A 16,156-nucleotide genomic window follows, 5' to 3' on the forward strand; every position below is an offset into this window, starting at 1 on the left:
TAGATTCAGAGCCGTTGATTTATGGAATGGACGGCTCAGATCAATTGTGTTTGTTATGTGAGTGATTGAGATAGGTGACATGGCGCACATCTATTGGTTTAAAGAGAGTCGCAAGGATTTCCAAGGTGGATTGGACGGATATTTTGGACTGGGTCAATTCTGAACTAGACTTGGGTGTTGGGCTAGAAATGATTTAAAAGATAGCCGCATGATCTTTAATAGATAATTGCAATTATAGCCTTTAGCCTCTTTTGATCTCTTTTATAATTAAATTAAATAAGCTTAATAATTTTCAATAAAATACAGTAAAATTATCATTATTATATACATTACTAACTATTGTAATTGATTGCTTATAAATACTTCATTTCTTCGAATTATAGCATTAGTTTCAAGTTATTAACATAGTAGTCCGATTAACTAAAATTTAAGGAATAATTCGTTAAATTAATTATAAACCCTATGTGATGTGTATAAAAGTTATTTTAATAATCTTTATAATTACATAATACTAATACTAGATTATTAATTTCAAGGCTATTAATACTTAGTTCATTTTGTAAAATAGGTATTCATTGATTGAAAATATTTCTAAAATATTCATTGTAAATTATTAAGCATAAATAAATTAATTTTAAATGGGAGGGTCAAAATTGGTCATCAACAATCATACTTATTGAACCTCTCAAGTCTCAGCTACTCCTCCTCAGATGCCCATGGCCTCACCTTAGGCCGAACCGGAATAACAAGTTGTGCTGGCATGACACCCGGAACCTGACCAATGTGGACCCGCTACTCTAGAGTACGGGCGGCGGGAGCCTGAGCTCCTCCCCCGGTCTGTGAAGTAGTTGGTGTAACCAGAATCAATCTCGCCTAACCCAATGTACCAAACATGCTCAGGAACTGCGCTAAAGTCTCCTAAAGTCTCGAGATAGCAACAAACGTCTTTAGTGCCCATCCCACAATCGGAGCTACTAGTGGCTCCTCAACTGCTACTCTGGAAGGTGCTCTAGTTCTAGCATGTGCTCTTACTCGGCCTCTACCTCTGCTCCGACCCCTAGAGACACTAACTCTAGGGGCAACATCATCAGTAACATCAACTCGTGCGCTCACCATCTGTGAGAGAATAGAATAACAAAGGCTCAAACTCCAAAATTGATAAACTCAAATGATAGAAATGAAAGAAGTGAGGTTTTCCTAATAGTTCTATTGTCTCTCGAAGATAAGTACACATGTCTCAGTACCGATCCATAAGACTCTACTAAACTTGCTTATGACTCGTAGCACCTATGAACCTAGAGCTCTGATACCAACTTGTCACGACCCAAAATCCCTCCTTAGGAGTCGTGACGATACCTAGTCTCTAATACTAGGTAAGCCTAACACTTACTGAATTAATAACAGATTTTTAACCAAACAACTATTAAACATGAACCAGATATTTCTATATAAATCCAACAATCCCAACATGATACACAACATCTCAAAACCGACAGTACAAGTCATAAGCTCTACCGAGTTCACTAAAAATCTCTAAATACAACTGTTCCGGAATAGAAATAAATAATACAAAATAAAACTTCAGAAGGTGACTCTGAGGCCTGCGAACACGATGACAGGTATACCTAAAAATCTCCACAGCAATGCTCGATCAACTATCTAATAATCAACACGCCACTAGGTACCTGACTCTGAACACAAAAATGTATAGCAAGCATAGCATGAGTACACCACAATGATACCCAGTAAGTATCAAGACTAACCTCGGTGGAGTAGTGACAAAGAACAGTCAAGACACCTACTAGACTTAATAACCTATACAAATGTGAATATAAAAGTAACATGGAACAATATAAAACTAAACATGGTAAGAATAATGTTACAATACTTATATTAAGAACTAGAAACAATAATTAACAACAAAGAGCAATAGGTAATAGCGCCGTAAGGTAAGCGAAATGTAGTTAAAGTCCGGTGAAACCAAGTAAGGAAATACAATTAACTACCCAATAAAATAACCGCTTTTACACAAGGTTTATACAAGAATTTCTCCGAGGTACCACACCTCATAATCACAAATCAGGGGTCCCAAATAACGAACTCTAATCACTTGTCATCTTGTTCTCACATTACAAATCACAACCGCACGGACAACTCACGTGCCACTACCCTTAATACCTCATTATTACACGAATAACTTATATGCTAAGAGAGTAACAATATCCTACATCCGCATGGACAACTCACGTGCTAACAATAACAATATCTCATATCCGTACGGACAACTCACGTGCTAATGGTGCAACTCACTCACAAAAGGCAAGGAATACAAGAATACATGTAAATGATCATCAAACATCAAGGTTCATATTCCTAGACTAACATAAGTGACATATTATGATGTATGCTTGTGCAAGTGTACTATCACATCTCGAGTCAACAAGTAAGATCAGAGACAACGAATGACACATGGCAAACGACACAACAAAACTGTACTATGCATGACTCACACAAGGTAGGCACACCACTACACAAATATCATCAATAACAATGCCCCTATGCCATCACAAATCATCCCCAACATATACCCATTGTCTCCCTGTGTGTGCAACAATAAAGTAAATATCCTCCTTGTCTCGCCACACGTACATAATAATATTCTCACCTCATCTCGCCACATACGCAAACCCACATATATATAGCGCGCCTTGTCACGCCGCATGTGCAAATATCAATGATAACAATAGCACGTATAACTCGCATGCGAACACCCTGACAATCTTCTCAATAATACCACTTGCGTCAAAACATAACAACACTATATAATAACTTGCACCACATGTGCCCATATGCCATAATATTTCCTTAAAAATAATTCCAACACCATAGCCACACATAGCCCTTGGCTTAATGACACTGAGTACAATAAGTAAATCAACACAAGAATTACAAAAAATACAATGAAACGGAAGAATGAGCTCACAATGAAAGACATAACAAGTAATAATGGCATCAAATAAAAATAACTCAACAATGAGAGAGATAGTGTGTAACAATGATATCAAATAAGAATAACTCAACAATAGCAGAGATAACATGTAACAATGATTTCAATTAAGAATAACTCAACAATAGGAGAGATAACATATAACAACGATTTCAAGTAAGGATAAATCAGAATGTAAGATAACATGTAACAATGACTTCAAATAAGGATAAGTAAATAATAGAAGAGATAACATGTAAATAAACGAGGCAACAATTTCAATTAAAGCATATTAGAGCATAATTGACAATAAAGGGTAGAACATGAACCAATCAACTTAAAATAAGGCATGTAAGGGTAAATTTAACAATGGAGGATATAAGTGATAAGGCAACTTTATTTTAATATACATAAGAAACCTAAGAGTCTAAAACGGTTAATTTTCATATATAAGTCGTATACACACTCATCACCTCGTGTACACATTTTTTACGTAGTTCAAATAGTACAAACAAATCAATCCCTACGGAGTAGTTTCCCCACACAAAGTTAGACAAGATACTTACCTCAAAAGCCCTCAATCAATACTCTAAAATAGATTTTCCTTTACAATTCATCTCCGCTTTGCTCAAATCTAACCAAAATTGACTCAATAACATCAAATAATGTAAGAGAAATCAACTTCAATAATTAAAGTTATGATCTTTACACAATTTATCAAAAGTCAACAAAAGTTAGCCCCGGGCCCTCCATGTCAAAACCTGGGTCCAAGGGTAGATTCAGACTACTCATAACCCCACGAGTCTATATATATGTTTTGTTTTAAAATTCGAGTCCAAATCGACTCTCAAAACTCAAATTCTCATTTTTCAAAATATAGACAAAGTTTTCTCAAAATTTCACTTTGATTCTCATTATTTTGATGTTATATCTCATATATAATCATGTAAAACAGTTGAAAATTGATCAAAATCACTTACCCAATGATTGTAGATAAAAATCTCTCTTTAAAATCGCCTCCTATCGACTCTAGGGGTTCTAAATATAAAAATGAGACCAAAATCCCGTCCCTCAACTTTTATGTCCAGTCGCAGGTGTCGCAATTGCGATATGGGATTCACAAATGCGAATCCCGCAAATGCAAGGAAATAATCGCATTAGCAAAGTCCTTGCTGTCATCGCAACTGCGATGAGTATTTGTAATTGCAAATAATGGACCACCGCAAAAGCTATCAAGATGATCGCAAATGCGATCACTACTAACCCCAGATCCCCTTCGCAAATGCGAACACAAGGTTCATAAATGCAAACTTAGTAGACTCAAGACATTCTTGCAAATGCGACCCCACACCTCGTAAATGTGGGTATCGCAAATGCGAACAAGTTCTCGCATTTGCGAGACCTGCAACACCTGATCAAAACCATAACCAGCAAACCAAAACTCTTTCCAAACACTTTGGAACGCGTCTGAAACTCATCCGATCCCTCGTGGCTCCAAACCAAACATCAACACAAGTCTAAAAATATAACACGAACTCGCTCGCATAATCAAATCATCAAAATAACATCCAAAACCATGAATCGGACCTCCAAAACACATGAAATCAACATGAAACTCCAGAAATTCTAAAAACACAACTGCACGTCTGATTCTTATTAAATCAACTTGGAATGACGCCAAACTTTGCAAACAAGTTTTAAATGATGAAACAGACCTATTCCAAGTCTCGAAACAGAAATCCAAACACGAAAGCTATGAAGTCAACCTACGGTCAAACTTATCAAAATTCTAAGCCTTTAAATTGTCAACTTTTGGCATAACCACACAAATCACACTACTTACCTCCGAATTCGATTTCGAGCATACGCCCAAGTCTAAAATCACGATACAAACCTACCGGAGTCATCAAATACCGTTTCAGAGTCTTTTTTTTTTTTTATAAAAGTCAAACCTCGGTCAACATTTTCAACTTAAGCTTCTAGAATGAGAATTACCCATCCAAATTCATCCTGAAATATCTGAAAATCAAATCCGACCATGCACGCAAGTCATAATATACAATATGAAGCCACTCAAGACCCCAAACCACTGAACATAATCTTTAAACTCAAAACGACCAGTCGGGTCATTACAATAGCTACGCTAATATTTTCTAAAGTCAAATAAATAACATAACCAATTTGGGCACTTCTTAAGTTATCCATGTGCTATTGGATGTTATAGTTAAATGACCGAGATTTCACTAGAGAATTTAATTGAAACTTTAACTAGTTATGTAAACGTTTAACGTACAACAACAATCCAGTATAATCCTACTAGTGGGGTATGGGGAGGGTAGTGTGTACAGAGACCTTACCCCTACCCTAGGGTAGAGAGGCTATTTTCAAATGACTCTCGACATCCTTCCCTCCAAGAACTCCCCACCTTGCTCTTGGGGTGACTCGAACTCACAACCTCTTGGTTGGAAGTGGAGGGTGCTTACCATCAGAGCAACCCACCTTGTCAACATACTAGCTGTCAAAATAGGTGAGTTTAGGATTTGAAGTCCAATGAGTGCACATGAAGATAAAACTTTAGTCTCACATATAAAAATTAAAATCCAATCCAACTAGGATAAGATGTTTTGTTATATAAAACTTTAATCTCACATATAAAAATTAAAATTCAATCCAGCTAGGACAAGATGTTTTGATGTTAGCTTGCGACGAAGAAGTTAAGTTTGTGCCAAATATTTTTCTGTTATATGTTCCAATTATATCTTTAATTCATATAATATTTTATACTTACAGTCTTGAAGAAACTAATCCAACAACATAAATTAAATATAAATGTCAATATGGTACATCAAATAGAGCCCAAACTTGAGCACTTTGCCTCTCATATAGTTATAATCCCTGCCTACCCTTTCTACCGTTAGCTGGTTCCTTCTTATCTCTTTTATCATATGAATAGGATTCAATCAAATAAACCTATTGAACTAAAATATATTTTTTCATCTTTGATAAACTAAACTTTTATTTGAGATTTCATAAATTTAAGTTTTACAATTGCATTTTGGTTGAACCTTGACAACTCATAAATACAATCTAGCAGCTCTACAAGAATATTGTTCCCTGTAATCGTTTATATAATCTCTTTAAATGCCACAAAATCTTGAAGCTAAGGATCGAAACTAAGTCGATTCGTGAGGTTTTTTAAATCTATTAGTGAGATACGCATAAAGTACACGCACAATCATGATTTGGATCATGATCAGACTAACCAACAAAAGTTAGCTTCAGCCATTATGTATTGGACATAAGCAAAAGCCTTAGTAATGATCCGTCTTTATCAGTCATCACTATATTTCATAAAGTAGAATTATTATGTACGAAGAAATCAAAAGAAATATGTAAGAAAAAAAATCATGAAATGTTTTTATTGTAATTTCTCAGAAAATGACGATTTCACTGTATTTTCAAGGGGATTGTTGTATAACGTGTTATTGTGGAAAGTATAACACTTTTCTCGTTCTTTTTGATGATCTGCTTTTTTATTTTGTCTTGACAAACATTTTAGTTGCTTTCGTGTTTCTATTTGCTTTAGTGTTCTATGAGAAGTGCTCTATTTTGTTGTATCATATTATGACCATATCACTTATTTGCTAATTTTTTAGTTAAAATAGAACACGTACTTGGACTTTTAGGTGTTTACTGATCATACATATTCTATATCTTTATCAAATAGCAAAAATGGAAACATATATTTTATAATTGTATAAACTTAGGCTTTAGTTGATGTTTCTGATATCTATTGCATGTATAGGAATTGGATGATATCATGGAAGAACATAACTCGTACCTCATTGGTCTTCTACCAAATTAATCCTGTAAGTTTGGCTTTGTATGTTGTACCCTTGATTGCTTACTATTTATTAGATCTAAGTTAGTTACTCGCTTATTATGCAAGTATTGGACTATTATATATCATATCATGATTCATTGAATCCTGTTATATATCTTTTTGATTTTCCTTATTCCAACTCATTGTTACAATGATTCGCAAATTTACATTACACTCTATATTATATGGGTGAGTTGTCAGAGTAGTATCGATATTAGCTCCAATGAGGTGCTTTCCATGTTAAAAGCATCCGAAGGGCACTAGAAAACAAATGATGCTTTATATGTCAGTTATCCCCGAATAATAACAGAAATCATTGCATGTCAAAATTTGTCATTTTGTAATGAAGATGGACAAACGTACTCATATTGAATATAACTACAACATCACCAATCTTGGGATATTAAAGAGGGATTAAAAATAAATTACGAGTCTGATTAATTTGCAAATCCAGCAAGCTCCCCTTAGTGGTGATAAACCTTTCATTCTAAATCAATGCTCCTGAACTATGCGGGAAGGCTTCTCTTCACATGGACCAGCCGTCACAATTTCAAAGCATTGAATTGAACAATGTTATATGTAGATCCTTCATGTGACTTAATGTACTTAATCAGATCCTCTCATTTTCAGTTATCCGGATTTCTTTCGGTTTTCAAAACTTTTTCAGCATCAAGCTAACATCTACAATTTCATCTAGATTTGAATAAATTTGATTTGACGAAATCATAGTGAGTTTATTCAATCCGTTCATTTAATAGCTCGACCAATAAAATTGGCCAAATAAGAATTTGATGCGTCAAAATGCAATCTCTTGAGTGCTCAATGGTCTCTTTGACTTATTTAATTAAAAAAGAATTCGATGACTTTATGTCCTTGACTGATTCTTTTCAGAATGCTACTCCTCTAAAGAGAAGCACAGTGAATTACCCGGGGTTGTATTGCTCCCAATAGTTAGGCAGGTTCACTACAAGAAAATGCTTATTTTGTGGGGGTTATTTTGATAATTTGTGGCAATTTACAACCCCACAACATGAATTGTGGCGGTTTTTAAAAATGCCACAGTTATGATTGCCACAAGCTATATTGCGACAGTTTTTTGAAACCTCCACGACGACTCCCACAAATTGAATTTTAAATTTGTGAAAATTTTCAAAGACAATTAGCGATGTTTATAACCTATATGATCCCACTGATTTTAAAAAAATATTTGTGGGGCCTTATAACCCCATAATATGATCTCATTGTATAAAAAAAATATCTAATGAACTGTAGCATTATTCCATTACAAATAATCATAAAAACAAACATAAAAAATTCCAATCCTTATCAAACTATATTGATACTAACCAAGGTAACACAAAATTTACACGCAAAACATCAACTCAGTTGATACAAAGGGTACAATACAAATAGGCGAACATAATGGAATGTTGCTACTGTTATTATTCTGTATTGCTATAATAAATAATTAAACTTTTTGAAAAAATAAAATAGAAAGTTAGTAATACTTGTTTAACGAAATAGATTATGGAAAACAAAAAATAGTATAGGAATAAATCGAGCCCACTAAATACACAGTATGTCCTTAAGGAAATTATTCCCCTCAAGTACCCGAGGTGCTAGAATATATCCTCCCAGGATAGAACGATTTAATTCACCAGTGTATTGGTACCAAAACTCTGATGAACTGCGAACCACTCAATGGTCGTAAAACACACTAGAAAATATTGTGCAGAAGAAGAAGAAGAAGAAGCTCAGAAAATTTTGTAAGGAAAGATTCTGGGATTCAAACTCTATTTATAGAGTTGCTGGCATTGTTTCTGAAAAGGTTTGCAACCTTTCAGAAACAACCATGGCTGTTGGAAAAGGGGTATTTGAAATATTGTGAAAAAAAATATATTTAAAATAATCCGGGAAAGAAAACGGGCCTGACCGAACCGGATCGCGGGTCATGGGTTATTTCGAATTGAATTTTTTGTTAATTATTTAATTAATTAATTGAAAGGAATTTTGTCCAAAAAGATTAATCAATCAATCGATCTTTGACCAAATCCAAATCCGAAGCCGAGCCGAGCGAGCGAGCGACGACGACGGCGCGAGGCTTGCCTTTTTTCTTACCTCTTTAAGAGCTAGAAGAAGAGCAATTATATATATACCCATCAAAAGTCTTTTCTTTCTCTGATATGAGACAATGTCCCTTTCCCAAGGAAAACTCAAATATTTCATTTTTCCTCCATTTCTCATTCACCTTCTTTAAGCTACACAAGCTTAAAATCCCAACAATCCCCCCATGAATGGGGAATGGCTATAAAATAAAGGAATGCACTGACGCGTGTGTGTTTTACATGCAAGAATTAATTGCATCTGGATAAGTAGGTTTCCCTTTGAACTTTCCGTAGTGAACTTATATCGGATATACTCGGTCAATCGGTAGATTTGATATCTTTGAACCGTCGAGCTTTGTTGTATACCTAGACAACATAAGTCACACAATCAATCCTTAACCATCTATGGTTCTCACGGTTGTGTTCGTTTCAGCCATGAACACCGCATGGTTTCATGAGTGCTTAGAGAATGGGCCTTTACTTTCATTCCCCTTGAAGCGGCTTACACTTCACACTCACATAGGTGATTTCTAAACGTGTAATCCTACAGACACACTATCTGGTCATATCCTGCCAGACTTAGCAAATCATTAAAAAACTTTTAAGCTTTGTTGACTCATCAAAAAGCCTTAATGCTTTACCTCGATTTCTGAACATTGTCTTCATCACGAGAATGGGTTGAGTTATTTGACAATGTTGAACCGTCATTCATAACTTTGTTTGATCTCTTTGAACCTAGCTCGTGGAATCTCCAGTCTTCTAGGTAGAGTTACCGTCATGATGACTTGTCCTAGACCTTAACCCCATTCCCTTTGATGATCTTTCAACTGCCTCTCTAGATAGGCCTTTTGTAAGTGGATCCGACACGTTATCTCTTGACTTTATGTAGTCAATTGTGATAATACCACTAGAGAGTAGTTGTCTAACGGTATTGTGTCTCCATCGTATATGACGAGATTTTCCGTTATACATAACGCTCCTTGCCCTGCCTATTGCCACTTGACTATCACAATGTATACAAATAGGTGCCAAAGGTTTGGGCCAAAATGGAATATCTTCCAAGAAATTCCGGAGCCATTCAGCTTCTTCACCGGCCTTATCTAAAGCTATGAATTCAGATTCCATTGTAGAACGGGCGATGCACGTTTGTTTGGATGATTTCCAAGACACTGCTCCACCCCCAATTGTGAAAACATATCCACTCGTGGATTTAACTTCAGATGATCCAGTGATCCAATTTGCATCACTATATCCCTCGATCACAGAGGGATATTTGTTATAATGCAAAGCGTAATTTTGGGTATGTTTGAGATACCCCAAAACCCATTTCATTGCCATTCAATGTATGTGATTGGGATTACTTGTAAACCGACTCAGTTTACTAATAGCACATGCTATATCTGGTCGTGTACAATTCATGATATACATCAAACTTCCCAATACTCTTGCATAATCCAATTGTGAGTCACTTTCACCTTCATTCTTTTGAAGTGCATAACTCACGTCAATAGGAGTCTTGGCAATTTTGAAATTCAAATACTTGAACTTGTCAAGTACCTTTTCAATGTAGTGAGACTGTGATAATGCTAGACCTTGTGGAGTCTTGTGAATTCTGATTCCTAAGATCACATCAACAACTCCTAAGTCTTTCATATCAAATTTGCTAGCCAACATGCGCTTAGTAGCATTTATATCTGCCATATTTTTGCTCATTATCAACATGTCATCAACATATAAACAAACAATGACTTCATGACCTGGAGTATTTTTAATGTAAACACATTTGTCGCACTCGTTGATTTTAAACCCACTTGCCAACATTGTTTGGTCAAATTTGGCATGCCATTATTTCGGTGCTTGTTTAAGTCCATAAAGTGACTTAACAAGTTTGCACACTTTCTTTTCTTTACCAGTTACCACAAAACCCTCAGGTTGTTCCATGTAAATCACTTCCTCTAATTCTCCATTTAAGAAAGCTGTTTTAACATCCATTTGATGGATTTCAAGACCATACACAGCCGCTATTGCCACTAACACCCTAATAGATGTTATCCTCGTTACTAGCGAGTAAGTGTCAAAGTAATCAAGGTCTTCCTTTTGTCTATAACCTTTGACAACAAGTCTTGCCTTATATTTGTCAATAGTGCCATCAGCTTTCACTTTCTGTTTAAAGATCCATTTCGAACCTAAAGGCTTATTTTCTGGAGGAAGATCTACCAATTCCCATGTATGGTTATCCAAAATTGATTGAATCTCACTATTGACTGCCTCTTTCCAAAATGCTGAATCAGAAGATGACATAGCTGCTTTAAAAGTTTGAGGCTCATTTTCAAGCAAGAATGTCACAAAATCTGGTCCAAAGGAGGTAGATGTTCTTTGGCGTTTGCTACGCCTTGGATCTTCTATACTTGGAGTATTTTCCTTTGGTTCTTCCCGAGGTCGTTTAGGTCTTTCACTTAACGACTCACATTCAGTTTTATATGGATAGATGCTTTCAAAGAATTCAGCATTATCTGATTCCATTACCGTATTAATGTGAATTTTGGGATTATCAGATTTATAAACCAAAAACCGACATGCTTTACTGTTTGTAGCATATCCAATGAAAACGCAATCAACAGTTTTTGGTCCGATTTTAACCCTTTTAGGTAAAGAAACTTGTACCTTTGCTAGACACCCCCACACTTTGAAATATTTCAAGTTGGGTTTTCTTCCTTTCCATTTTTCATATGGAATAGATTGCGTTTTGCTGTGGGGTACTCTGTTGAGTATTCGGTTAGCTGTAAGGATATCTTCGCCCCATAAACTCTGCGGTAATCCGAAACTTATTAATAAAGAATTCATCATTTCCTTTAATGTTCGATTTTTTCTTTCCGCAATTCCATTGGATTGAGGTGTGTAAGGTGCAGTAGTTTGATGGATAATTCCATATTCCGAACATATTTCTGCAAATGAAAATTCATATTCTCCACCCCTATCACTTCTGATCATTTTGATCTTTTTATTCAATTGATTCTCCACTTCATTCTTGTATTGCTTAAATGCTTCAATTGCTTCATCCTTACTATTAAGCAAATAAACATAACAATATCGAGTGCAGTCGTCAATAAAAGAAATAAAATACTTTTTCCCACCTCGAGATGGTGTCGATTTCATATCACAAATGTCAGTATGAATTAAGTCTAAAGGATTTGAATTCCTTTCAATAGACTTATAAGGATGTTTTACAAACTTAGACTCAACATATATTTGATATTTTGATTTATTACACTCGAATTTAGGCAACACTTCTAAATTAATTAACTTCCGTAAGGTTTTGTAATTGACATGTCCTAAACGAATATGCCATAAATCATTTGACTCCAATAAATAAGAAGAAACTGTAATTTTATTCATACTGTCAACAACCATTACATTTAGTTTGAAGAGGCCCTCTGTGAGGTAGCCCTTTCCAACATACATTTCATTCTTGCTTACAACAACTTTATCAGAAACAAATACACATTTGAATCCGTTCTTAACAATCAAAGAAGTAGAAACTAAATTCTTCCTAATAGTAGGAACATGAAGAACGTTGTTGAGCGTTAACACCTTGCTGGAAGTCATCTTCAGGAATATCTTCCCATAACCTTCAATCTTGGCTGTTGTAGTATTTTCCATGGAAAGCTCTTCTTCGGGACCAACAGTAGAGTAAGTCGCAAATGCTTCCTTGACAGCACAAACATGTCGAGTGGCTCCAGAATTAATCCACCACTCCTTCGGATTTCCAACTAGGTTGCATTCCGAAAGCATTGCACACAGATCATTAATGTCATAATTCTTCTCCACTATGTTGACCTGTCCCTTCTTCTTATACTTTTCGGGAGACAACAATCAGGGGCTTTGTGACCGGTTTTTCCACAATTGTAGCAGCTGCCCTTGAATTTCTTTTTGTTCTGCTCCTTAGTCTGTCCAGAAGACCTCTTTCTCTTCTTACTTTTTGGAGCAGTCTCCTCAACGATATTAGCTCCCATGATTTCTTTGCACTTGTGCTTAAGATAGTTCTTGAAATCTCTCCACGAAGGAGGCAATTTTTCAATCATTGCAGCCACTTGAAATGCTTCATTCACGACCACACCTTCAGCAATAAGGTCATGAAAAATAAGTTGAAGCTCCTGAACTTGGGTTCCAACAGTTTTACTGTCTATCATTTTATAGTCTAGAAACTTGGCAACCACGAATTTCTTCAAGCATGCATCTTCAGTCTTGTACTTCTTCTCAAGTGCGTCCCATAATTCTTTCGAAGTATTCATCGCACTGTACACATTATACAAGTCATCCTCTAAAGCGCTTAAGATATAGCCTTTGCAAAGAAAATCTGCCTGCTTCCACCCCTCAACAATCATGAATTTCTCGTTGTCCGACATGTCCACAGCAGGCACTGGAGGTTCTTCACTAGTGAATTTCTGCATACCAAGTGTGGTAAGCCAGAAGAACACCCTTTGCTGCCATCCTTTGAAGTTGGCTCCGAAAACTTTCTCCGGTTTCTCTGCCGGTGGAACAACAGTCCGGCTTGACGAGGCTATCGTCGTTGCCGCAATAGTCACAGAAGAATTTCCGTTATCAATTGCCATTTCTCACTGTAAACAACAGAAGAGTTCAATTAATGACAAAATCAGAACAATACACAATACTATTATTAACAAAAACAATAGTATGTATAATAAATAAAACCGAAGTTTTTATATACTGTTTTACAGAAAAACGATGAAGTTTTTATGTTCTTCAAATCGTCTTACGAATTTCAATACTCTGATGAAGTTTTTATATCTTCAAATCAGAATAGTAAAATTCAGAAGGAGTAGAAAACCACAAAGGTTTTAATCTCCACAAACAAAATACAGAATATAAAAAAAAAATTAATTTCCTTAAGATTGTTATTATTCTGTATTGTTGTAATAAACAATTAAACTTTCTAAAAAAATAAAATAGAAAGTTAGTAATACTTGTTTAACGAAATAGATTCTGGAAAATAAAAAACAGTATGGGAATAAATCAAGCCCACTGAATACACAGTGTGTCCTTAAGGAAATTATTCCCCTCAAGTACCTGAGGTGCTGGAATATATCCTCCCAGGATAGAACGATTTAACTCATCAGTGTATTGGTACCAAAACTCTGATGAACTGTGAACCACTCAATGGTCGTAAAACACACTAGAAAATATTGTGCAGAAGAAGAAGAAGAAGCTCAGAAAATTTCGTAAGGAAAGATTCTGGGATTCAAACTCTATTAATAGAGTTGCTGGCATTGTTTCTGAAAAGGTTTGCAAGGAAAAGGGGTGTTTGAAATATTGCGAAAAAAAATATATTTAAAATAATCCGAAAAAGAAAACGGGCCTGTCCGAACCGGGTCGCGGGTCGTGAGTTATTCCAGATTGAATTTTTCGTTAATTATTTAATTAATTAATTAAATAATTGAAAGGAATTTTGTCCAAAAAGATTAATCAATCAATCATTGACCAAATTCGAAGCCGATGCCGGAGCCGAGCGACGACGACAGCGCAGGGTTTGCCTTTTTTCTTAACTCTTTAAGAGCTAGAAGAAGAGCAATTATATATATACCCATCAAAAGCCTTTTCTTTCTCCGATATGGGACAATATCCCTTTCCCAAGGGAAACTCAAATATTTTATTTTTCCTCCATTTCTCATTCATCTTCTTTAAGCTATACAAGCTTAAAATCCCAACAGCTACAACATTGTACAACAAAATAAAAGCTACAAGCTATTTCACCGGAATGTAGAAATGGAAAGAGGAAGTTTGTCATTCAACACCGATGGAAATCTCCTGTCTCCTTTGTTAGGTTCAGAATCCAGAAAGCATTATTACCAACGTAAGAGGTGAATGTTGCTGCTACTTTTTGCAAATGTTGTAACAGTTGCAAGGTAAATACCTCTTAGGAGAAAAGACCAATGTCAACTCATAGAATGAATTGTAGTTTCCAATTTCAACCTGCACCAAAAAGCCTTTTCTTTATGATGAATGACAAAATGGAACTTGTTCCTCTCAATGAAGCAGTACTTGAGGTTATCTGATATGTATTCATAGTGCTAATCGATTTCGTATCCATGTTTATGTTGTGTATGAAGTGAAATAAAAACAATTATGAGCTGAAGTAAATGCGTACCTTCATGTTTTTAGTATTGAGTTATATATTAAACAAACTGATGATTTAAATGCGTATAATGGTGAATCTTTTAAATACATGATCTCAAAGCACTTTGCGAAAGGAAGATGTCAGGCCAAATTGCTATCATCCTCCAATGGTATATGATCTGTAGAAGTAGCAAAGGACCAACCAATATACATGATTCAACCCGTAAAACGTTCAGAGAAAACAGAGGACTTGAAAAGTATTTACAGAGTTTTCTTAATAACAAATCTCAAGCATATTCGCATCAACTACGTACAGGGGTTACATTCCCACCCCATTCGGGACTATGTCAAAGTATGTGTAGAATAGTTAATATTATGTTATTCCAATAGTTAAGAAAACTATTCAAGAAGCTTGCAATATCAAGAAAGAAGATGAAGCATAAATCATGCCACATGCCTAGAGGTGAGAAATAAACGCAATGATTCCTGAGTAAAGTTCATTCGCAAATACAATTTCATTAAAATTTCATCAAATAAGTCTTTTATCCAAAAAAGAAAAAAAGTGGAAGTAAACTTGGCATCAAATTAGCGAGTCCAAGCCATCTAATGTTACTGCAAGTCCTATCAAAGATTAATGAATAGTGACCATGCCGATGTATATCTTGCATAAAAAAAAGAATATACGTCTAACTAGGAAAAGAATTTCAAATAGCAAAGCTTTTGGACAGGTAGAATACTAGTGTAATAGAATTGGGATTTTGTTACAAGAAGCAAAAGATACAATAATGTTGTTTGATTTCATTCACAACGAATTGTCAATATCATCATTAGAGAGCCAATCACCAGTATTGTTTCTACAAAGGCATCCAATGTGAATAATTATAATCTAAAAGATAATAGAGGTTAATGCACTCTAGTCTAAGAGACATTAGAGGTCAATACAATCTACTCTAAGAGAACCTGAAAAGAAAGAAATCTCACTCGTTATCTCATGAATTCATAGTGGAAAGTGAATAGTAAGGTGTTTTTCGGATCGACTATAAGGCG

Source organism: Nicotiana tomentosiformis, chromosome 7 (genome assembly GCF_000390325.3).
Source record: "Nicotiana tomentosiformis chromosome 7, ASM39032v3, whole genome shotgun sequence".
Classification (NCBI taxonomy): Eukaryota; Viridiplantae; Streptophyta; class Magnoliopsida; order Solanales; family Solanaceae; genus Nicotiana; species Nicotiana tomentosiformis.